Below are 26,222 nucleotides of genomic sequence, written 5' to 3' on the forward strand. Positions count from 1 at the left end.
GCCCTGCCGCCCCACCTGCGCACAAGGAAGCCGCCTCTGCCTCTCAGTGCAGCCCCGCGCCCCGGGAGAAAAAGGCGCGCCCGCAAGGACGCTCCCTCCAGCCTTCACTCACGCGCGCTGCACATCGCAGCCCGAGCGAAAAACCTCAACTCTCTAACGTCATTTCCTTTGCTCAGGCACATGCATGTCTTTGTTGCATGTCGGGCACCTGGGCGGCGACTCAGCACAATTCTGACGCCAGTGCGTGGCTGCCGACTGCGCCACCGCATCCGCCGACTTACCTGCGATTTCCGAAAGCTGTCCAGCGGCAGAAAGACTCGAGGCAAGAGGTGCTGCGACTACGCGCGGCAGCAGTCACGCTGGCTCCCACTGTAACCTAGTGAAGACACGCCACGCAGCCTGCTGGATCTGCGAAGGATGCTCAGCGTGGCCACGTGACTCTGGAGGACCACCTGCCCGTCTGAAGTCACTGATGGATGGACAACAATGACATGCTGTCCGAACAGGTCGAATACATTAAAAGCTGCAACCACCACCACTACTAAGTGTAGAGCACATGCACACTTGCCCCCCCCCCCTGAAAAAATAGGATTGCTTTTTTTAATGACATTTAGAAATACATTTCCACATATTATTGTCATTTTCTATGCATACAGAAACAAAATCCACCTTAAGTTTAAGCTTCTGGTGCTTTGGGTTGAATTGAGGAGAATTATGCACACATAATAATTACATACACCAATATAAAGAAGAAGAAAAAAATAAGGGACAAAACATTATATACACTCACCAAGAACTTTATAAGTAACACCACTCTAACACTGGGTACAACCTCGCTTTGCTCTCAAAACAGCCTCAACTCTTCATGGCCTGGATTCTACACGATGTTGGAAACATTCCTTTGAGATTCTGGTCCATGTCGACATGACTGCATCACAGCACTTCCGGAGATTCGTCCGCTGCACATTCATGCTGCCAAGCTCCTGTTCTACCACATCACCCAAAGGTGTTCTACTGGATTGAGATCTGAACTCACTGTCATGTTCATGAAACCAGTTTGAGAGGACTCCTGCTTTGTGACATGGTGCATTATCATGCTGGACGTAGCCATTAGAAAATGGGGAAACTGTGGCCATGGAGGGAAGCACATGGTCAGCAACAACACTCAGATAGTCTGTGGCATTCAAAGCATGATCGATTGGTACTGAGAACATGTATCCTGTCACGGTCAAAGTCACTGACATCACCTGTTTCTCCACTCTGATGTTTGATGTGAACATTAACTGAAGCTCCTGACCTGTCTCTGCACGACTTTATGCATTACATTGCACAGCTGCCACATGATTGGCTTCATGAATCAGCAGGTGTACAGGTGTTCCTAATAAAGTGCTTGGTGAGTGTATACATGAAGTTTAAAAGGGGGAATGAACTCTTCCCACACAGATTTAAAGCCTCATTATTGTCGCTGGAGACCAGTGATAAACAGCCTCAGAAGGCTGGAAGGACCCAGACTTCAAGGGGCCCCCGAACCCACAGATTCACTGTGATTCACATTTTTTGTGGTAATTTTAGTAAAAAAATGTTTGACCTTAATACCTGCATGACACCCACATTGTTACCTAACATTGTGCCTCTGTGTGTTGTTGAGGAGCCTTGATTTTAAAGCCTCTCTTTGGGAGTGTTGTGGTGGTGTAGTAGTTAAAACATTTACTGAACGTGGCCACAGTGTCCCCTGTTTAATTCCTGGTCTTCGTTTCATGTCATTCCCCTACTCTTTATCCCTTCATTTCCTGTCACTTCTCAAAAATAAAAAAAATAAACTTTTCAGTTGATATTGTTTCCACTTGTGTATTTTACAGTTAGAATTATAATTAAAAAGCTTTTTGGAATAAAACACTTTGCATAATCTCCAAATTGCACGATTAATAAGGTATTAGTATATACTTTACTGTATGTTTGAGGTGGATTCTCTCTCAGTACTGGCAAAAATGAATAACGTTCCTTGCCCTCTACTGGCGTAAAAGCTACACAGCTCTTATGAGGACCAAACAGCTCAATCGAAGGAGCTGAAATACTCAAAGGTTTAATTCATCAAACGATAGATCAAAAATATTAAAAAATCGAAGCGTGGCCATAAATGTTTGACAAGTAATCAAATCAAAGTCCTGCCTCTTTTGGATGTGAAGTATTGCTTATAAAGTTTGTAAAAAGGAAACCAGAAGGTAACAGCCTTACAATTTAATATAACTATGCATTCAAACATTGTGTGTAAGTTACAGAGATACAGTTAAAGGAACACTGGAACATCTTTATTGCAGGTCATCAACCATGCGTCAGTTTGCTGTCACTGTCAGTGATAGAAGAAAGTCTGCCGGACAAACTTTTCCAGATGCTGAATCAAAATGTGACTAGAGGAAAAGCAGAAATAGCATTGGCAGCTCTCAATCTGTGTTCAGTCTCAATGTTTTGGTCTTCATCAGACTTTGGCAGACAAACAACTCTTTTTCCTCCCTGTGATTCCTGGTGAACATATTGAACCATCCCAACAACAGAAGCTCGTCTCACAACAAAATAAACATCTGTGTATAAAAAGCAGAAATTTTGAACTGAAACAGAGGGAAAACAAATTTATACATTCACACATGTACCAATATGTAATATTGGATCACTCCACCAGAGGGTACCCTAACTTTAAATATGAAAAAACATTACACATTTTAAGAGTTACTTGTGTGTGATGAACAGTACATAATTACTAATACTACTAATTAGGAAGAACAAAGCCTCCCATGTCATGGAAAACAAGCTTTAATGCATTTTTACATTAAATCAAATTTGAAGACATATCTTTTGTTGCATTATTCTTCAGATAAAATTTTAGCGAGTGGTTTCCACTGCCATTGTTTGCTGAAGAAAAAAAAAACTTTTAAATTTCTGTTCCCATGGTAGCAGAGATGCCACTTACTGCTTTCAGGTTTAGTGCCATGAATTCCTTTCAATCTGATGATGAAGATGATTTCACTCTCCACCCTCCCCTTCTTGCCACAACACCAGTTTAACAAGATGAACACAACCTAAATATTGTTAAAGTACGAAACCTGAAAGCAGAGGCTGGGATTTAGAGGCAAAGGAGGAACAGAGTTCAAAGTGGAGATCGGTTGTTGCTTTAGAGCTGGATCAGCTGTGCAAAATGCTGAAGGTACAAAGACACAGGTCCGTCTCACATTTGAATGAACTGCCAGTTTCTTAATGTCCCCTCAGACAGATTTCCTCAGGTGCTTGTGCAGGGTGTTTCCTTTGGCTCCATTAGTGCCCGACGCTCGGATCTTGCGGCCCAGGGGCACGGCTGTTTGTCAAGTGATTACAGGTCTCCCAAAGGGAAATAACACTTCAAGTCCACCAGTCGTTTATTCCAAACTCTTTCTTCTTCTGAAATACAGTGACAACTCAGTCTTCATTCTCTACTGTAAAACACTGCTACGGCCCAGTGGCTGCTTTAAATTTGTCTCTTACATTTGTTCACTAAAGCTGCACTAATCAATATATTTTATATTAAAACCAACTTCATTTGACAGGGCCCACTCATGGTGACAAACCCCTGGGAGATTATCAACAAACTGCCCACAGCTCTGGAGTCTTTCAGGTTACTCTTCAGAAAATTTGGTGAATATCAGATTTACCTTGGTCTTGTTGCCAGAAGCGCGATTCCACTAATGCTGCTCCTTGTCCGCTCAACGTGTAAATCAGCAACGTCTTGCTAACATGTTGGCATCCTAAAAATGAGGGAGGAATTTTGCAAATTTAAAGAAATAGTCCAAAATTCTAATAATCCAAAATTACTTGAACACTGATAGGACTCCATTTGATTTTAAAATCTTTAAATAGCAGTAACATTTGGTTTTAGTGGCAGGAGAATTTTGATCCTTTACTTAAACAAAAGTAGTAGTACCACACTTTTTAAAATGATACTTATAAGTAAAAGTCCTTAATAAATTTACTTAAGTAAAATGACATACATATTCTCAGTAAAATGTACTTGAAGTATTAAACGTAAATGTAACTAGACCTGCAGGCAGGTATTAGCAGGGTCCAAGCCTCCTGGGCAATCTATACCCTACGTCAACCAACAGTTAATTAACTTGCCTACCTGTTAGCTTCACTAATCTCCTGGGGCAGTGATGAGCTAAAGCAAAGTCTGACAGGTAAACAAGCTGTTAACGCTAATATATAGTTAGGGACATAAGTATCTGGACAGTGACAATTTTCGTACTTGTGCCTCTGTACACCACCGCATGGATTTGAAACGAAGACATCCAAATGTGATTGAAATGTCAACTTTCAGCTTTGATTCAAGGGGTTTAACAAAATATCACATTAACTGTTTAGGAACCACAGCAAATTTTTGTATACAGAGTCCCTCATCTTCACAACCAGCTACAGCAGTAAAATGCTGTTTACACATTAATGCATCAGGATTAACAATCTAATGTCACATAATCATCTATCACCGCAGAGCAAGTACTTTTACTTTTAAGTACCTTTTTACTGAGAATACTTTTGTACTTTTACTTTGATTTTTAATGCAGGACTTTTACTTGTAAATAAGAATTTTTACACTGTTCCATTGGTGCTTTTCCTTAAGTAAAGGATCTGAGCCACCTCTGGTGATGAGTGGGAATATTTGTTTTATATATATATATATATATATAGTATTTCATTTTTTGTTTTCACTAAGTATTTTGTTTGTGTGACTGTGTGACTGTGTGACTGTGTGACTGTGTGTGTGTGTGTGTGTGAGTGTGTGAGTGAGTGTGTGTGTGAGTGAGTGAGTGAGTGAGTGAGTGAGTGAGTGAGTGAGTGAGTGAGTGAGTGAGTGAGTGTTAAGACCAGTTAATTGGGGACAAAAGCCGTGTCCCCAATTGGGAAAAATCTGATTTCACTTTCCAGTTTTATTCCTGTCTATAAAATGAAGGTTTTTCACAGAGGGGTGTCTTCATATATAATTTATAGCCTTATTTATATAACATTTTATTCCTAAAAACGTGGTGAAAGTAGATTTTTTGTATAGCTGTTGACAGTATTTTCTGATTTGTGGAGTGAGAAGACATATCCAAAATCCCCTCTGTAAAAAAAAACCTTTGGCTATAATATGTCAACAAGATGAAACAAGAATTTTGAAGCTGGCTACTTCCAATGTTCAGATTTCTGTTCTGGAAATGTATGCAAATTAGTGCATATTTAATTAGACGATGCACCATTTGCATATTTAAACATCAAATTTCAGAAAACTTGTAACACAAAAAATAATTGACTTAGTGTAAGTAATCAGCTGTGGTCATCGTCCACCCCTGGTGATGAGTGGGAATGTTGGTGCTGTGTTTACTTATTACTTTGTTTTTTTTAAATTTATTTATTTATTTATTTTTTTTCAAAAGTATTTTGTTTGGAAGAGAATATGTGTGTCTCTGTCTTTGGGATTCTAGAATCTATGACTCTTCACCACCACAGTTTCTCAGATTCCAGTTAGATCTCACACAGACTCTACTGAACTACCAAAGACCAGTCAGTATCCTAGAGAATAATAAAAAAAAAAAAAGTCACCAACAAGCGCTGTATAGGAAGATACACCAGAAACTATAATGGACAAAGAAAAGAACTTTGAGGTCACTATGGACCAACCTCAAACAACCGAGTCTGCTGATCCTCCTGCAGGTTGTGAGTCTACGACCGAGGCAGAAAGCGAGAACCAGCTCCGGCTGTTTGTTACCCTGCTTACACTGAGAGTGTTGAACAAGTGTCACGCTCTCCAGAACCGCAGCAACGAGGAGTGGGTCACTCACACCAAACGTCTGGTGAACCAGACAATGGAGGGACTCACCATCACTGAAGGCTTCTGCCCCGACTTGAAGGCGACGAAGAAAGTCTGCAAGGATGTGGTGAGAGACCTGCAGAAGAAGTTCTGTGGAAGGCGCCTGCTGGAGTCTGCCATAGCATTACAGGATCCAGTCGTGGACACTGCCGTCGTTCAATCTTTGCAAGCCCGCATCAAAGAGCGCTCTGCCCGGCTTGCAGAGAAGGCCTCCTCCCAGAGTATATGGAAAGACATGCTCCAGGTTGCCGTTTTCGCTGGAGGTATACTCGCCTCCCTCTTTCTGATTGCGGCCTTTCTCTAAAGCAGCACGCCAGCAGCTGCAGGTTTGCAGAACTGCAGCAACGACAGCTCTCACAATCCTACAGTGCCTTCAGAAAGTATTCAGACACCTTCAGACCCCCTCCCCCCTTTTCACATGAGGTTATGGCTTATGGCTTAAAATCGTTTAAATTAATTTCATCCCTCATCCCTATACACATCCCATGATCGCTCATTATGGGATATTAAATGGAGATTGATGAGGAAAAAAATAGCATAAGGCTACAACATAAAATGTGAAGAAAGCGAAGGGGTCTGAATGCTTTCTGAATGCACTGTATAGGGTCGCACAGTGGCTCAGTGGTAACACTGCAGCCCGCGGCAACCTGAAACTTCTCCCTGTGTCGGCGTGGGTTTACTCCAGGTGCTCCAGTCCCCTCCAATAAAAATCTTTAATGTGTAAATTATTTTCTCTTAAATTAGGAGTTATAAGGCAAACAGCGTGGATTAGCTGACTTTAACACAAACTCAAGGAGGTTGTAAAAATGTACAGAGGTTAATAGATTATAATTGGGGCCCACAAGTGATAGCTGATAAATATCTGAAGAAATAAATAAATATGGAGGTAAAGAAGTAAATCAATGAGGAAAAATTATACAGAAACAAATATATAGTAAAAATATAATATTAATTTATTTATTGACCATTAATCTATTCTTTTGTCCACTTGTAGGGGGAAAAAAATTATCGAATGTTTTATATTTTATTTAGTCAATGAACTGTTTTATTATAGTTTCTGTAGATATTGTTAAATGTATAAATGCTGTTTCAAAGCCTGGCATGAGTAGAATTCTGGCAGAAAAATAAAATCCTTTATAGGACTGGGTGTTTAACCATATTGCATCCTGAGTACAGAACAAAATGTGTAAGTATCAAAAAATGTCAAGTATTGAGAGTTGAATGTTGAATGTCCTGTGAGACAGTTAGTCTTGATTTAAACCAAGTATTAGTAATTTTTGAAGAACAGTATCAAACTGAATCTGGTATATTATTGCAGGAAATTTAGATTAAGTTTATTTGCATTGATATGTAAGGAAAAATACTATGACCATGGGGGAAAGCTAGTCTATGATATATTATTCCAGATAGTTTGGGGTATTTGTGAGCATAGTGTTTTTTTTATGAAACTCAACTGTTAAAAGGACTCATGGTAGGAATTAAATGTTCTTTTAATAAATTGACATTAGTGAATGAAACAAAAATCTAACAATATCTTGGACATATATATATTTCATCTTTTCTCTTTTTTATACTATAATATTACATATTATTACTTAATAGATGTTATATACTATTGTACATGAAGCCAAACAAATCTTGTCAATATGTTGATTTCACAATATTGGCTTTGAAAGTTTGGTTTCTTTTGATCACTCGTTTTGGACGGAGTGCAATGGAAATCAGTTCACATTACCATACACCAGATAAGAAATAATACATTTAATTTTGTTTTATTTATGTATTAAAACAGCAAAGGACTGAAAAATAAACATTTAACAAAGGGCAAAATAGAAACTATTTAACTGCCAATTTACCATAAATGCCAGTTCAAGTTATAACTAGACCTGATCAACTAGATCAACAGGGTCCAAGCACGGTGCGCAATCCACACGCGACGGCCCGTCCAGGTGATGCAAGTTGGACCTTTAGGTCCACGGGTACGATGCAAGTCTCAGGTTGAGAGCAGCACGCAGACTGGAAAAAAAATCCACCAAGGTTGGAAGGTTTCTAAAGGGTATTCCATAAAGCACTTGCTTTGTATGAGTACAAGTTTTTGTTTTTCTCTATACATTTTGCATTTTCTGGAGTATCAAAACTCTTTTAATAACTTGTGATCATTAGCATACATAGATGATATGTACAAAATCTCTTGCAGGTGGCACTTACTGCCTAAGAGTAGTTTGGAAAAATATTTTTGTCATATTTCATGGTTTTGCAACCGAATCACCAGCTAATGACTGAGTGGCGCCAAATTTTGCACCGAGTCTCAGTTGGTCATGAGGAAATACTGGACCAAGTTTCTTGTTAATTGGAGTGATTGTTGCTAAGATATGCAACACTTCCTGTTTGGACTGCAACCTATAGGAAGTTGTTCCTTTATACCTTGCACATTTTTTGGATTATCAAAATTCTTTCAATAACTTTTGATCAAGGGAATCCATAGATTCCATGTGAAAATTTCATGCCGATCAGAGTCATGGCCTAGGAGGAGTTTGAAAAAGTAAGTTTTGCATATTTTGCAATTTAAAAAAAAAAAAAAAAACAAAACAAAAAGAAACCCAAAAAACAATTATGGCCTATATCAGTTGATTCAGCTAAATTCAGAGGACGCGCACACCCAGGATTGTTTAATGTGATGTGTACTATTCAGTGTCTGATGTGTGCACCAACCATTTTATACCTCCCCTGAAAATTTCACTTCATTAACGCTTATGGTGTATGTGGTCGTAACACTTTTACAATTAGATGAATATGAGAAATGACTTAAAAAAAAAAAAAAAAAACCTAAGCAATTAAAAACAGGCTTCCCAGCACCACTGATACTGGGAGCCATGCTGATTTGCAACTACTGCAAAACACGTTTTGTTTGTTTATTTAGTTTTGGCAGGAATTGAGCTCTTTATTAATCCTTCTTATTGTTGTTTCTTTCCTCTACCATAACAACAGAGATTCACATGTTGGTCTACCTGCAGAGGCCTGTAGTAGAAAGCAAGTTCAACACACAGGATATCTTTTCGTGCTCTGGCTTCACTAAGCCTAACAACCGTAATCACACTAAGTTGTTACACGATGGTGGTCATCAATTCAATGAGTCAACTCAGGGGCACGTCCAGAACTGACAAAACATAGCGAAACAATTATTTAAAACAGAAATTGTGGTGCATTGAACACCCTTGTGTGCAGTTGCACACTGCCTTTTATATACAGCGGGGTTTATATACGTTGCCGCTGATTGGGTAACATCCCTTACACACCCACCCAACGATTGGAAACGTACCTCAAAGCCCGTTGCACATCGTTTGGAGGAAACATGTTGTTCAAATCAAACATGGACAAGGCAGAGCGGCATATTTTAAAAAGAAAAGAGTAAACTAATAATATTAGACAGATGCGAAGAAGTTAGACACATAATACAGGCAGAAGGCAACAGCTACAACAGCAACAAAGCAAGTTGGTAGACAGAAAACAACAGTGAAAAACAGGAGAAATTGCACTGTACATGAATCGGGAAGTTTTTTTAAATACTTCGAACACTTAGTCTGTACAATTATTCTTTCTACATCACTTCTTTCTGCCTTTAAAAACAGAATTTTTTTTTTTTCCCCAAGGAGAATTTTTAACAAACTTGAAAATTTCACAAAACAAAAATTTCACAAATCATTGCCTGCTGCAACTGAAAGACTTCTCGCTAGTACTACATCCTGTATCACTTTCACAGAGTACATTTCTTTTCATACCTGAGTCAGGTGCGCCAGTCTCCTTCCAATCATCGTCACTGACTTCAGTCTCAGAAGAATCTGAGGCTTTGTCTTTTGTATTTGGTTGAAAGTTACCATGTGGATCTAAGTACCTGGCTGGTTCAGATCCTCTACAGTCCTCCCCATCAGCTTCAGTTTCCATCTGGACAGCTGAGCTACTTCGATAAGGCTGTGAGGACTGAGGTTTCTCATCATCTTCAATCTTCTCATGGACAGGAGTGAGTAGGACCTTGGTATCATCAGCCTCCTCCAAACTTTTAAGCTGCTCTCCCTCCTGACTGGTCCAGAGCTCCTCCTGTTCCTCTTCAATGTTTGGGCCCTTTGGGTCCTCCTGATCCAGACTAGGGAACTTCTTTAGTCACCAACCGATGCTGGACATTTGCAGGGAACAATGACACACACACACACACACACACACACACACACACACACACGACGCTGATCACTGGAGTCTTTACTGAAAGTCGGTGAGATCAGTGATGAGTCCTTTGCAGATTTGCAATGGTGTTAATTTTGTCAACAAGCAGCAGTGATGGAGGATGTATTCAGGTGCTTTACTTAAGTAAAAGTACTAGTAAAACAATGTAAAAATACTTGATTACAAGTAAATGTTCTGCATCTAAAACCCTACTCAAGTAAAAGTATTATCAGCTACATCTACGTAAAAGTACCAAAAGTAAAAAGGTACTCGTTCCACAAAACAATGACCCATGACTGGCACATTGTTACATTTACACTTCACTGTTGTAGCTGCTCGATGTGGAGCTAATTTTAACTTCTTTATTTACAGTTAGCTAGTTCAGTCCAGTGGCTCCCAACCTAGGGGTTACACCCCTGAAAAGGGTAGCCAGATAAATATGGGGGGTCGTGAGATGATTAATGGGAGAAGAAAACAACATCTGTTTTTTTTTTTTAAATAATTAAAAAAAAAAAAAAAAAAAATTATTGCAGGTTTAACAAATACAACACCACAAAATAAAATACTCTCTACAAACCCTTAAATGTGTGGGTGCTTTTTTTTTGCAAAGGAAAGTTCTGTTCTTTAGGACATTTGTATATCATATATCTATATTAGCTCTTGTTTGATATTGGCTGTCCTTCGGAACATTTTGTAAAAGGTCCTTCTGGAGTGTTCGCCGTCCTGTATCATACCTCTATCTTTCAGGACTAGATTCTGGAGATTATGGCGGTTCTGCAGGACATAATTCCCGTTGGACTGTTTGGTATCCCCGCAAGACAATCTCATTTTGCAGGATACAGTGAATCAGCAGGATCTAAACTTTAATATTTCCACAATTAAAATCATTTTAGAAGTTCTGTACTTTACTTGAAATAATTAAATTATTGCTGCACAACTTAGAAAAAAAAAAAAGCAGGCATTCAAAATGCCCCCCCATCTTCAAATAACAGACACTTAATTACTTTAAAATACCACCCAGACATTTATATTGCTTTATAACATTTATTAAAACAGATGTGCTATATTTCCTCAAAAAAGGGGTAAATTATTATTTCATACATATTCTTTAGAAAGACATTTCAATAAAACCATACAATATAAATTCAAATATCAACATCTTTTAAATAAGTCACATTATAACATTTATAAAAATTCAACAGCACTTCCGTTTCTGCATTGAATGAATCTCAAGTCTATTTTCCATCTGTTTGGCTGTAAACAAAACATTCCCCGTGTGAACCATGGAGTTCATAAACACAGACACAGGTAGAGCAGATCTTTGCACTTTCAAGAAGTTGAACATCACTTGAGATTCCAAAACACCCTGAGAACACCAGAGGCACACAAATCCGTCCGTCTCAAAATGTTACATGTCCGTTTGTCATTTCGCTAACTAAACCTCCCCCACTTGAAAGAGATTGATGCATCTACCCAACGGCACCCCCCCTTTTTATTTTGGCAGGTTGAGCAGTTTAGGTTGATAATTCCATTAGTCTCATTTGTCATTACGTGAGAAACCTTTTAACAGAAAAAGACATACATACGTGCTACTGCAAATAAATGTTAAAATAGGCAACAGAATACACACATTTGTAAATACTGCAAACCTTAAGCATCGGTGCATTTTACATAAATTACACATTTTCTCAAACTAATATGCGAACAAAGTTAATGTCCACTGCTGTCATAACATCAGGAAATGTATGTCATTAATTGCATTTTAGAATCATGTTTATTTTAAGTAATACTGAATTCCGCAGTCCCTTTCATCATAAACCCAGAACATGCTGTAACTAAAAGCCTATGCGACCGTTACTGTTCATAGTAGTATCACTCATTGTTTTCCCACGTTCGTGTCCACAGGTGAACCACTACGCACTGGAAATGCCCTGAACTAACAATCAGCACTTTTTAATCATCACCAACCCCCGTGCCCCGACCCCCATGGCACTAAGCTAGGGCTAACCCAACCTGGCGGCGGCAGTGGTCTTCGCCCGGGAAACAGTCTCTCAATGGATTTTTACCGTTCGCCATCTTCTTACCGGACTTCGTACATTTATCAGGCTCGTAAACCACAGTACTGTTAAGGAACAGCGGCTTCTTCTACCGTGGTATCTGTTGGCACGGCGATTGTTCACTTCCGGACCGCTCTCTCTGTGACGCTGCGAAGCTGCGTCTTTTTAATGCTCCGGGCAGCACCTAGGCAGATTGCGGATTGGTTCCATCCAGTTTGCTTTCTGAATTTTCCGTCTGTCATCTGTCAGTGGGTTCTTACCGTTTATTATTCAATAACATGACTTATTTTTTATTTATTAATTTATTTTCTGTTTTATTCATTAATATAAACTGTATATTTCTTCTAAATTCTAAGAGGTTTTTTCTTTTCCTTTTCCCTCTAGTTCCCAATATTGTCAAGAACACCAGTTTGACTTGACAGGCACTTGGTCCACAAAGGCCTAGGTCTCCATCTACAAAAGCCCTCAAACATAAGCTGTCTTATGCTTAAGGGCTTGACAATAACTGCTACCTGTGGACATGAGATATTGTTTTTGAATGTAGAGAGTACCACTGTAATTACAGTCTTATACAGAATGTTGCTTTAAGGGTTGTTTGGTAGGGTACCGAGTGTTTTCCCGTCTTTAATACTTAGCCAGCCCTAAAAGTGTTTCATTAGACCAGTGTAACCTGCAGGAGCTTCTGAGGGCCGGTGTGCCATGTTTTGCCAACATGGAGGAAATAAATCCCTGATGAGTGAAAACGAGTTCACGTCTCCTGACATCTTCACTGCCGAAAAGAAGCAAGGTGAAAATCTGTCAAACACCCAAGAAATACAGCTGTCACAGGTGATGATTTCAATAAGACAATGAAAAATGCCAATCATCAGATAAAATTACAGTGAGAGAGGATTTGACTTGCTGCAGTAACTTAGTCAGTGGCCAAATACTGTTACATTGTCAAATGGCTGTGGGAGGATGACAAAATCAAATCACAATCCATTCACTATAAGCTCTGTTTTACCAAAATCTACCAAATCTAATAGGCAACACCATTTGATAGCACATAAACACGATTTGTAGGAGACAAATTGTAGGAGGTTGTCTATGGCCACACCTGGATACTTTTTTCATTTTTCCATTCTTGATGCTTCTTTATTTTGTTCAATTTTCTATCTCTCTACCTTAAGTTATCATAACACTTAAAGAATTTTGTGCAGACGTTGAAGAAAATAAAGGGATTTATTGTTCACTGAGCTCCGTTTCAACCATATAGATTTAAAATAGCATTGAGATTAAACTTAAATTTACTTTTTTTGCTTGCAATCTTTCCCAGAGAACAAGCCAAGCCAATAGAGACCAACTCATCTCCATGTCATGACAATAAAAATAATGAGACCCAGTCCAATACAATGACAAATTACACTGACGAATGTTGATGAGCTCTGTTTCGGCCTGGCCCAGATCCAGAGACAACTGTGGTGAGGAAAAACTCTAACAGGAGGAAATATCAGGAGGAAACGTGGCTCCCAGGAAGAAACCAGTCCCCCTGAGGGCTGGTGGACCTCCTGCTGCTTCAGGAGACAAGCTGGTAGGCTCCACCTTCATCATCACTACCTGCAAGAAGACAACAGGGAGGGATACAACAGGCTTATGCCAGAAAAAGCTTGTGGTCTCACTGTTTGGGTAAACTGGTCTGTTCAAAAAACATCAGTCAGTTTGACTTTAGGTTGTGACACTGCTGTTCTATTGCTATTCTTTGGCAGGAGAGGATGTGGGCCGTTCGCTGACATCGCTCACAGACGGAGGTGAAATACCCAAACAAACTGAGCAGTGAGTGCTCACCGCAGCACAATTGATCAGTTTTAATAAATATAATATAACAGAAGTAACAAAACACATTTTCTACCTCTTGACAGTTCTGTATCTGTAAATCGCTGATGTCGCTCACCAGGCTGTATCAAGTCCTCAGGCGGAGCGGGAACACAGTTAACAGTAGTTAGCTACACTCACATAAAACAGCGGTACACACAGAACAAATGTTTCCTTTGCATCTGAACTCAGGTGTGTTATATCGTACCTGGCTGGAGGTCACCTGCAGCTCCCTGAGCAGGTCGACTGGGCCATCTCCTGGAGATGCACGTATGGAGGGAAGTGGAAATGACTCAGGTGCAACATCCGCACTCTGTAGATGGGAAATAAACTGAAGAATAAGAAAATATATAAGCTGGTACCAGAAGATTGGTCATGGCCTTGCTTAATAAATGACTCCAACAGTTAACTGTCAATTAACTACTGACAGTCGATTAACTGAACATGAACTTTTGTCAAAGGTAAGACAGACAGATGTGACTATCAGGTAATCCTGGAGCATCTGCTGGGCTCAACCTGCAGCCAGCAGGTTCAGAGACAAGTTGCTGAAGTCCTCCTCACTGGCAGAACGGAAAAATGCAGCTGCAGAGGTCAGGACAAAGGCGCAGAGTGGACCAGACGAATTTGACATCTAAGAGACATAACAGAGCTACTGTAACAGATCAGCTTAACAAGACAGAGTAACCATACCTTGGTACTAGTGAGTATCTGCCTTTATACAGGAAAGAATGACATCACAAACCACAGTAACGAACAATAACCACAAAAAATTCACTCGCATTGGGATAAAGGAGAAATATGTTCATGTGGCGACGGGAGAGAGGGCTTTTGCTGTTGGCATGCATGTACAGCGTCAAATGAATGATGTACTGTATATTGAATGAGGGAAAAACTGTGGTCAGCTGTGGGATTTTCCTCCTGCCACCTCCTACTGCCTGTGATGTGTTTTTTCTGTGTGGTTTTTCCGCTTGAAGGTCCTGGTGTTCTGCATCTTCAGCAGCAGGCTGGCAGCGACCTGCTGGAGCAGCGGGGACAGACTCCTGATCTGATCCAGGGTAGATGGCAGGACAGAGACACAGAGAAGTTTTGATGTACAGTTGATGTAAAACAGTTGTTCAACAAAACGAATCCTGACAGTTGACCCTGTGCCCCAACCATAAATGGCAATTTCGCTCTGACTATCAGGCTAGTAGAGGAAAGCCAGAAAACGAAAAATGGTAATAACTCATGCTTTTGCTTTGTCTTAGAAAATGTTACTGTACACTTATATATCAGCTTGTACCACCAGGAGTATGTGTAACATTTGTTTATGTTTTGGACACATTGCTCAAGACGGACATGGATTTTTGGTCATTTTCTTTCTCTATCTGTGCATGCTGAATGTCTCAAGAAATTTACAAACAAATATACCCTAGTCACGACTGATATTAATATGTAATATTTAACTTTGCTCCATTATTTGAAACAGAAAAGTCAGTGTAATAGGATTTTACTGTCTGTACTAATGAGGACTACGAGAGCATGAATGATGATTGCGCAGGGACATATGATGTAATGATGGACCAACACACAGTCATATGATGAAGCTTGTGTTGCACATCGTGCCCTCATATTCTACATAAAGTATCCATTCTAATGGATGTGTGCTATCCTTGCTGCAGTCCTCTCCTTTAAACCAATATATACAGAGACAGGTGACAAATTAAAGGAAAAAGAAGTATAAATTATCTTAGTAACATGGTGGGTCACCACGAGCCACCAGAACAGCTTCAGTGCTCCTTGGCATTTATTCTACAAGTCTCTGGTCTCTACTGGACGGATGAACACCTTTCTTCCAAAAGATATTCCCTCATGTGGTGTTTTGATGATGGTGGTGGAGAGCACTATCTAACATGTCAGTCCAAAATCTCCCGTGGGAGTTCAATTGGGTTGAGATCTGGTGACTGCGAAGGCCATAGAATATGATTCACATCATTCTAATACTCATCAAACCATTCACTGACCCCTGGAGCCCTATGGATGGGGACATTGTCATCCTGGAAGAGACCACTCCCATCAGGACAGAAATGTTTCATCATAGAATAAAGGTGATCACTCAAAACAACTTTGTATTGATTTGCAGGGACCCTTCCCTCAAAGGGGACAAGTGGACCCAAACCATATCAGCAAAATTCCCCCCACAGCATAACAGAGCCCCCAGATCCCCTAAATGTAGGGGTCAAGCATTCAGGCCTGTACCATTGTCTTAGTGTACACCGCTCATGCACTCACCCACTTGTGGAGAATATGTTGAAGGATGACTCCTCTGACCACATCACTATTTTCCACATCTCTGTAGACCAGTTCCTGTGGTTTCTGCAGCACTGAGCTCTCAAATGTTCAGTCATCTTTGTAATGAGGGGTTTATGAACTGCAACCCTACTATAACATCCCTCTCTATGTAATTGTTGACGGACTGTTCTTGCTGACACAGTCTGATCACGTCCTGCACTGACATTGTCAGTCACCTGAGGAAGAGTCGCTCTTCTGTTTTCCCTTCATGTCGCACTAATGGACGAACATCAATGTCATCAAATGTGCGCCGTCGAGCACAATTTCTAACCCTATTTACTGAGTCTTTCCCATAGATCTAAATGCAGATGTCGCTTTAGTCACTGTTCCTACTGAATCATTAGCCAGCTGAGCAGTCTTTGTGACTGAAGCTCCTGCCGTTCACGCCCCAACAACAACAACACTCTTTCAGAGTCACGTAGATCTTTTCCTCTTGCAATCTTGATACAGAATCAGAGTCAACTGGGCCTGCGCAGCAGGAACTTCTCAGCACCTAGTACGTGATTGCTGAAAGTGACATAAAACCTGTCTCAACTACAGAAGCAGCAGCACCCTCTGCTGATGAAGTATGGGGATAAAAAGCTTACAGCACCTGGTATTCCCAGTTAGTCTCCCATCCAAGTACTAACCAGGCTCAACTCTGTTTAGTTTCCAAGATCTGACAAGATTGGCCATGAATTTTTTTTTCTTTTTTTTTCCAAAAATATATACAAGATAAAAATGTTATTGTTGTTGTTGTTGTTTATTATAAACAATATTTACAAAGTTGTTATACAAAATACAAAACACATAACATTAACTTTCATTACAAGTCAAAAACTATTTATTTTTCATCCATCACCGTAATGACCCCATTATTTCCCAAAAACACCTTATTAAACCCATTTACATCACACACAAACATCTTTACATTACATTTAAACATATTCTCAAACAAAGACCATCAGACATCTGTTAAAAATACATAGTAATCATTGTGATCATAATTGTCATCCTCAGACAACTGAGCAAAAAATCCACCATGTGTGTATTCACCTTCGTGCTCCTTTGACCTACACCAAATAAAAGGAGTTTTTTACCCCACACTGCGGTGCTACCAATATGTACCTCACATTTATCCCTTAAAACCTTCTCAATTTTATCAAAGAAATACTTGAATCTTCACAATCAAAAAATAACACCCGTCACACACTCTGCCGATACACTTATCATTTGGATGAAGAACAAGTTTAGTGATAATCCTGATGTGTCTAATTTTGAAATCATTACTGAACCATTCGGGTCTGATGAATTTTTGATGTAGGTTTCTCCATATAATGTCACAGTCCCTCAAAAACCCTCCCACAGATGTTTTTGATGTAACCCCTCCTGCAAGTTTTTAGAAATCTCTAACTTTTCCAAACGTACTATCCGCATCCACCAGATGTTGTTCATTATTCATTCATTTGACACAAACCCCAGTCATCCAGCCGTTTGATAATAATAACCCTTCCATTTGATGTTATTTTTGGACTCTTGTATATTGGTTCTTCTAATTCCTGATTCTGTGATGTACATTTTATCACCAAACTGGGTAAAAATTTGGCCCAGACCTCCTCATAAAACGCAGGTACGTCCTGGAGACCTGGGCCATCTAAGATTTAGCGAAATCCAAATTTTCCACCCTTTCTGATTATGCAAAGTATATCCTTGAAAACAGAAGTCCAAGCATATCTTTCACAACCATATAAGAATTTCTTGATTAATTCCACGCTCAGTGCCCACTTCTTACATTTAATGTCAATCATTTTTGAACCCCCACTCTCATATCCTGCCACCAAAACATTATGTGCAATCAAATTGTTTCTCCCATTCCATAAATAGTTATTAATAAGCCTCACTTAATATGTGTTTTGGTAAATCATTAATGTTCAAAACATTATATAATTTTGAAATCAAAAGTAAATTAATTACAATAATCTTACCTTTTAATTTTTAAATCTGTCCTTTTCCAGAAATTAATTCTCATTCTAACCTCTTGAATAACACCATTCCATGTTAAATCCCTAGCCTTATCCCAATCCTTGCCCAGGCACACCCCAAATACTTTAACACATTCAGTCTGTTCACTAAAACCTCACTTATAAGAAACCCTCTCAAAATTCCCAAAAAGCATCACCTCTGATTTTTCTAGATTAATTTTATCTCCAGAGACTTTTCCCATAAAAAGTAAGGTGGTTCATGACATGGTCAGTGATGTGAGGGTCCTGCACTGTTATTCAGTATTTAAATCATCTGCATAATGATGGACAGAAACACACTGTCCATTTGATAGCAGACTTCCATAAATATTTCTATCCGATCTTATTCGAATCAGCAGTCGTTCGGCCTCAGTACTGTACAAAACGGCCGATAGTGGGCAGCCGTGACAAATGCATCTTTCAATGGGGAAAGTGTCTGTTACTGAGCTGTTATATTTGAGTACCTGCATTCCAGCCTAATCCATTGTACATTTTTTTTGCCAGAAACCAAACTTTTCCAGTGTTTAAAAAAGAAAATTTTGGCTTAATCTGTCACAAGCTTTGTTGAAATCAATACCAACATCAATCCCCTCATCTTTACTCATAAAATTGAAATAGTCAGGACATTCTCTCAGAATGTGGCCCGGCTGTATGCAGATCCTGCAGACCTTAACCTGTTTATAGGGGTGACACAGAAGTATTCCGGTCCAAGCACAGTCTCGAATTTTATGGAATATGATGGAGATTGCACAGTTTCATTAAACTTAACTTTACCAAAGCGTGTGCCATCTGCGATTTAGGTTCCTGGCCACATCTTTCGTTTGATGGGAGAGACTGCTTTCACTCCCCAGCCATCCAGCTTATCCAAAAGGGTTTTTTTACCCTTTGTCCGGGTCATGTGCGGGAAGCATACCCCTGGAAAGAGATCACCAGCTCGTCATTGCTTAACTCTTTAGCCAGGATTCTGGCGTTGCCACCTAGCAGCCTCCTTTTCCCGCTCGGATGATTTATTGCTACTTCGTATTTGCTAAGTCCAACATATCTGCAGGTGATCAAAGTGCCGCAGGTATCCTGGATTGCTTTCACCATTTCCACAACCATAATCCGTCCATCCTTTTCAACACTTTCAACACATTCCACACTTACAGTTAAATCCTTCTGATAACTCATCGATTCTCCAGCAGCCACCACCGGCTCTCTCTCCTCTCATGTCGTCCACCTTCCTCCTGCCATTTCACCAATCTATCTGTCAATGTTGAAGTCCTTTCTTCTGGCTCCATTTGAAAAATAAACAAAAAAACATATCAGATAGCAAAGAGTGTGTTCAGGGCAGTATGGCTATAAGCGACTGTGTCTGATCTACACATTCCCTTTATACATGTTAAAAGGCCGCTAACAGTTCTCATCTAACTGTAAATGGAGGAATCTGTGTCTGTCTGTATATTGATGTTCCTCGACAACCGCTCATCGGATCGACTTTGCGGATGTATTGCTGAGGGCCCAAGGAAGTGAAGTGTCGACTGTGACGTTTTTTGAGTGAGTGTTTCTTGAGAAAGCTTCAAACATCGCTTTTCTACATGTTATGTGACGTCAAGTAAAAGGAACTACACTTCGAGGGCAGTGCGGAAGGCAGACAACTTGCAGCACACACACATGCCGGGGTTTTAAGAGAGAAACTCACTGTAACCGCACTTTCTACGCAGTAGAAAGCGGTGCGGAGCAGCCAACTTCAGCGGTAACAAACGAAACCTGCTCTGCAGAAAGCTAAATGCTGGATTGGCGCAGGCCAAGTTAGCTGCTCCTACCCACAGGCACATTTTGAATGGGCACTGCACTAGCTTTTAATGAACAGAGCCCAAGAGGAAACTCTAGGCTTGAGATACAAGTGGACTTCTTTAAGTGCTACTAGCTGCCTCTCAAAATGATCGGAACATTACCCGTCTCTCCATTTTGTGCTGTATATATGATGCCACCCACAAGGAAAGGCACAAGTAAAAAGCCTGCAAAGGCAAAGACGAACACACTCATACATGGCCTTTCCAAGGAGCAGCTTGAAGACCACATTGTCTAATTTCAACTAGAGAGGGACATGAGTCACACCTGCTGGGAGATCGCAGACAGACAGCTAGAGGAGGTCAAGGCTTATTGGATAAATCTAGACAAGGACATAGAAGAGGATGAGAGGCACCACCTAGTTGTGATCAAGGTGTATAAACAGAAGAAGAGGCACCTCCTGTGTGAACACCAGGACACCACTCTGAGAATCAGCTTCATGAGAACATGGGCGCCATCATGGTAGACACACAGGAGCTCTGAAATGAAAACCTCACGAAGGAGCCACAACTGAAACATGATGAAGAAATGACTAAAACAAGGAACAGCTGGGAGAAGCAACTCACAAAAAGTAAACCCAAGTATGAGAAAAAGATGAAGCTGCTGTCACAAGAGCTGGACAACGTGAGGAAAAATGAGACCAGTGAGAGAGAAGATCACTGGAACAGCTGTTCCCACTGAGCTTCTTTTGAAATTCAGGGAGGAAATTGCTGAAAGAGAGAAAAAAGTTACACACTATGGACAGAAAAAGGATGCTAACGAAAAGGTCAGAGAAGTGGTGACCCTGCTCTGAGCAGCAAGTCCCTGATTTGATTTATGGCTGGCCGGATCGTTTCCTGCATGTCACTCCCCTACTCTCTTTCCCCACATTTCCTGTCTCTCACTACTATAACTATCAAATAAAGGCATAAAAAGCACGTTTGAGCTGGAAAGGGATGCACAAGACTTACTCTGAAACTATTCAGAAGGTGTAGCATAAAGCAGGTCCGAGGAGCCCAAAAGAAGCTCTGAGAAAGGATCAGGGGAAGATCCTTTAGAGAAAGCTTCAAACCCATGCTGTGACAGAATATCAGGTAAGTCAGATGAATGAAAGGGAATGGCTCAAAGAAAAGGAGGCTGCAGGGCGAGAAAAATGGAGAATTACTCTGCAACCCTGACGAACTACATGTACAGGATCTAAGACTTGAGGCAGGGAAAAAAAGGAAACCTCAAGAGAAAGGAACAGACACACAAACTTAACATAGAGGACCAGAAGGTCAAACTTGCTCAGCTTCAAAAAAGGAGAAATGCTGATTGTACGAAAAGCTGAACATGCAGAAAGTTTCAGGAAGCTCCAGACACCAAAGGAGAATGTTGGGGACAAACTAGCAGCCACAAAGAAGAAGCAGGCCGCCACTATAGCCCTGTGGGAGGAGTGGGGTTTGCACAGGATGTAGCTAACAGAGGGGCTGAACTTGGGAAGCAGTAGAAGGAAAAGGGGGAGAGGGCTGTAATGCTTCACCATATCTCTGCCCAGAGACAGAAAAAGATTAACGAGAAAGAGCAGAAGGCAAAGGCAGAGTAACAGAGCAACATGGATTGGCTTCAGGCTTGGAAAGAGGCTGTTTGGTTGTTCATAACAAATGAAGAATTGAAGGCTCAGGAGACCAGAGAGGAAAAAATAAATAAGAATTCAGAGCTTCAGTTTTTCCCTTTGGGCTGAAAAAACATGCTTGTCTTCAGCAGCTAAAAAAGGAGGAACATGACACTACAATGAGATTAAAAAATCATCACCACATGTTTAGACTTGCCTTGATATTTTCACTAACATGTTTTATTTGTTCACTGCTTTCAGAATGAATAAGTGTTTGGTGTTAGCTACTTGGAATGTGTGGCTGATGTCTGTTATGGAAGGACCGTGCACCAGACTCCCAGTTGTCAGAGTGTTTCGCGTGTGCTTATGTGCACAGAAGCTACTGCTGTAAATATTTTGAGACGAGATTGAAATCGGCACAACGGAAAAATCACTGCATTAATCCTTTTGACATGACAGGAAAAAAGAAATTCCAGTCAGGGTTTGGATTTTCACCTGGACTTTTACACCTGGTGAGACCGGCGGTCATCTTAGCAGCTCACAGCCCGCTCCCAAGATGTCCGGCTGGTCAACGTGCACCATCGTCCCAGGAGAACAATCTTATCTCGGCAAGCCCTGTGTTGTCTCTGGCTCTGTTGTCCATAACATTTTTATATGATAAAATTGCTTTTGGAACATGAAGTTTGGTCTCAGAGCTGAAATATAATATTTGTTGCTGCAAGGTTTTTATCTAAGAGGAGGAAACTGAATACATAATAAACACGTTTTGTTGGACAGTTTAACAACAGCGCTGCCTCTGTGGACTAGTAAATAAACAAATAGAACCGAAAAGCCAGTACAGAGCCAGTGCAGTCAGGGACGGGAGATTGAACTTGGCGTGCTCTGTATTGAGAAAGGCCTCTGATGATTTCACTGTTCAACTTGGAATCAGTTAATTGTAGCTCTCCACTGAAAAACAATCAGATCTTGACTGATCCTGTCATCGTGTCGGGAGATTTAAATAATTAATAACAAAATTAATGCGCGGAAAAGTTGTTGTGGGCAAATAACTGATCACAGAATTAGAGAGAAATCATTTTAAATAGTTTTTATTAAATATAATAGCAACCAGAGAGAGAGGAAGCAACAAAACACCAGCTCTTAATTCAGCAAATAATTTAATTGCCTTTAGATCAAGTTTAGTGGTAAGTGGTAGCTACCTAGCAAGTGAACTGGTAACAGCACCAACTGTCTCTCCTTTAGTGTGCCTTTATATTTTATTTTTGAGGAAATGAGAGTTAATGACACAAGAAAGGGCTAATAGTTATTTTCAAACTGGATTCAGAGAATTTTTAAGTTCTCCAAGCCGATATTTTATTTGCTTTGCATATATGAAAGCTTTATTACAGACGTATATGTATGTGTGCACATTTCATTGTTAAAATGTTAAAAAAGGTTAAACTTTGAGGAGTCTATTCACATTTTTTTTATCATAAACCCAGATAATGTATCACAAAAACATTTCTGACGATCACAACTCATAGCTAAATATATCTCTGATTTACATAGTTAGTGTAATACCATATGAGTTTGCTAGTTAACACATTTACATTCAAACGAAACTTATTTGTTATTTCAAAGACAAAAGATTATAGGACTTCTATGTACTTCTAAATTTCTGGCAAGCAAATATTCTTTATTAAGACACAAGTACTTTTTATTTTATACTTAGGCAAAGTAGCACTGAATATTGGGATGCTACTCACTCACAAATGGAGATACCTAGTCTGTGCTTTCAGGAAAATGATTCCATTCAGTTCTGCTGTATAAGGTGAAATTCTCCGGATTTATAGAAGAGCTTAAAGACTGTTATGAATGTTTTCCTCCAGGAAGGAAATTCAAATTTTTTCCCACCAGTGATAATGTCTTCTGTGAAGTCTGTAAACCTTGTCCTGCTCTTCAGTTCCTATTCTGTCAGTAGTAAAAGTATTATTCAATGACTGAGATGTTTTATGCAGAATATATTTTGCCATTTGGGTAAGCTGACAAAGTAGGGTGCTCCGCAATTTGCAATTTAAGAGTCAAGTATGTCTGACAAAGATTCCTGAACAATCCTCAGCACTAATAACCATTTCTGCTCCTGTGTTTCAAAATACTGTTTCATATCATCATGACTGCATCACATCACATCTGCAGATTTGTCAGCTGTACATTCATTCTGCCAATCTCTCGTTCTACCACATCACCCAGAGGTATTCTGTTGGATACAGATCTGAACTTACTGTTCCTGAGACCAGTTTGAGGTGACTTTTGCTTTGTGACATTATCATAATGGACGTAGCCATTAGAAGATGGGGAAACTGTGGCCATGAGGGGAAGCACATGGTCAGCAACAACACTCAGATAGTCTGTGGCATCAGAAACCATGACTGATTGGTATTAAAGTGTGCCAAAAAAACATTTCCCACACCATTACACCACCACGAGTGGATTATTGACACAAGGCAGGTTGGGTCCATGGATTCATGCTGTTGACACCAAACTCGGACCCAAGCATCTGCTGCCTCAGCAGAAATCAAGGTTCATCAGACCAGGTGATGTTTTCTGGTCTTCAACTGTCCAGTTTTAATGAGCCTGTTTCCACTGTAACCTCAGATTTCTATTCTTAGCTGACAGGAGTGGAACTTGACGTGGTCTTCTGTTGTTGTAGCCCATCTTCCTCAAGGTTTGATGTGCTGTTCATTCTGAGATGCTTTTCTGCTCACCACAGTTGTAAAGGGTGGTTTTCTGACTCTAGCATTTCTGTCAGCACCAACCAGTCCGGCCGTTCTCCTCAGACCTCTCTCTTCAACACGGTGTCCACAGAATTGCGGCTCACTGGATGCTTTTTGTTTTTCATATCATTCTGAATGAACTCAGGTATGATGGAATTTTCCTCCTTTGAGTCTCCTCTCTCTCAGTTAGTCTGTATTCACTATCAACACACGGAGGTTCTGTGGGTCATATTCACCCTTTTCAGAGCGCAGCTTCAGATTTGAGGTGGCATTACTCTAGTTAACTTGTTAACATTGCATTGCTCATCACTTTTCTCTCTGACGTGTCACACCTACAATAAAGGCTTCTCCTTAAGACATCTGGGGTCTCCTGGTGAACTTTCTCCTTCAGCTCACAAGATCTAAATGAACCCACGGTGAAAGTCACTGACATCAAATTTTTCCCCATTCTGATGTTTGATGTGAACATTAACTGAAGCTCCTGACCTGTATCTGCACGACTTTATGCACTGCACTGCTGCCACATGATTGGCTGATTGGAGAATTGAATGAATAAGCAGGTGTACAGGTGTTCCTAATAAAGTGCTTAGTGAGCGTATACATGAAGTTTAAAAGAAGTAATCAACTCGTCCCACACCGATTTAAAGCCTCATTATTGTGGCTTCAGACAAGTGCCAATAACGCTGAATATTTCAAGTACATAAGTAGAAAGACAGACATCAAAGGCTGGAAGGACCAAAACCCCAGGATCCCCCAGAGCCCCAAATTCTCTGTGATTCACTTGTTTTGTGGTAATTTTAGTCATTTTGTTTGGACCTCAGTACCTGCACGACGCCTGCATGGTTAGCTAATATTGTGCCCCAGTGTGTTGTTGAGGAGCCCTGATTGGATCGACCAGCCACGGTCCAGCACTAGATCCCCGAATGTCCATGATTGAATGACTGAATGGATGAGCGAGTTGAGTTTGTGATGAACTTACACCTTTGGTCAGCTGAATTCTGTACTTTTCGTACTCGCCCAAATCGCTCATTGAAAAGGGTTTGGTGCAAACATTTTCTATTATGTCATCTGGGGGCGTTTACAGTGGATCCACGACAGTTTTCAACTATATCCAGAAGGGGCCTTTATTACTTTCCTCTTCGTTGTAATGCGTACAATGTGTACTCCTACTTGTATTAGAGATTTGCCATCATTGATAGCTGAATTCTGCAAGTTCTATGTCTGTTTAACTTATGTATAAATATTTTCATAACCGTTAGAGATAAACATGTGATGTGTAATCACCTAAGCATCCGGATGTCAGATCTTTATTCACTGTAATTATTTAATAACAAAATACTGTTATTTAAGAACTTGTCTTAAAAATTATACAATTAAGCATTCAACATCTGGCCTCTACCGGACAGGGTGCCCAGAGAGGGTATGGGCGAGCTGCACACAGATTGGCCAGGCATCTCCCTGAACCTCTTCGGCATCTCCGAAGTTGAACCTCCACTGGAGGGCAACTTCGGATTTCCTTTGTTACCAGTTCTACAGCTGTCCCATTCTGTCTCTGCGATGCTCCACTAATCTCAGCTTCAACAGAATCTTCACCTACACACCTCCCCACCAGACAAAAAAAATATAGAAGAAGATCCCACAGGAACTAGAGCCAAACATGCCAGAGTGCAGACAGCTGCAAGACAAAAAAAAAATAAAGAAAAAAAATCCCATTCAATATAGATTAAAACACAGCAA

The 26,222-nt window shown here is 40.3% G+C and overlaps 1 protein-coding gene and 1 long non-coding RNA gene across 4 annotated transcripts in view; both read right to left on the reverse strand.

The window, feature by feature from the left end:
* slc4a3 (solute carrier family 4 member 3) overlaps nucleotides 1-1,334 on the reverse strand; it is a 58,234-nt gene extending 56,900 nt beyond the window's left edge. Inside the window, exons 1-2 of one of the 3 annotated variants that reach the window (XM_040148145.1) lie at nucleotides 791-1,334; nucleotides 282-469 (exon numbers count right to left, since the gene is read on the reverse strand). The gene's annotated coding sequence lies outside the window, so the exon portion shown is untranslated. Of the gene's footprint in view, nucleotides 1-281; nucleotides 495-790 lie in introns of all 3 variants that reach the window. The other 2 variants (XM_040148144.1, XM_040148146.1) reach the window with 2 other exon arrangements.
* Nucleotides 1,335-7,698: 6,364 nt separating this feature from the next.
* LOC120801783 lies at nucleotides 7,699-12,267 on the reverse strand. The gene is made up of 4 exons (XR_005709130.1): nucleotides 12,101-12,267; nucleotides 10,822-10,948; nucleotides 9,649-10,040; nucleotides 7,699-7,885 (listed from the first exon to the last, which is right to left on the reverse strand). It is a non-coding gene; the product is annotated as an uncharacterized LOC120801783 (long non-coding RNA).
* Between the last annotated feature and the right edge of the window lie 13,955 nt (nucleotides 12,268-26,222).

Source organism: Xiphias gladius, chromosome 16, assembly GCF_016859285.1.
Source record: "Xiphias gladius isolate SHS-SW01 ecotype Sanya breed wild chromosome 16, ASM1685928v1, whole genome shotgun sequence".
NCBI classification, from domain to species: Eukaryota; Metazoa; Chordata; class Actinopteri; order Istiophoriformes; family Xiphiidae; genus Xiphias; species Xiphias gladius.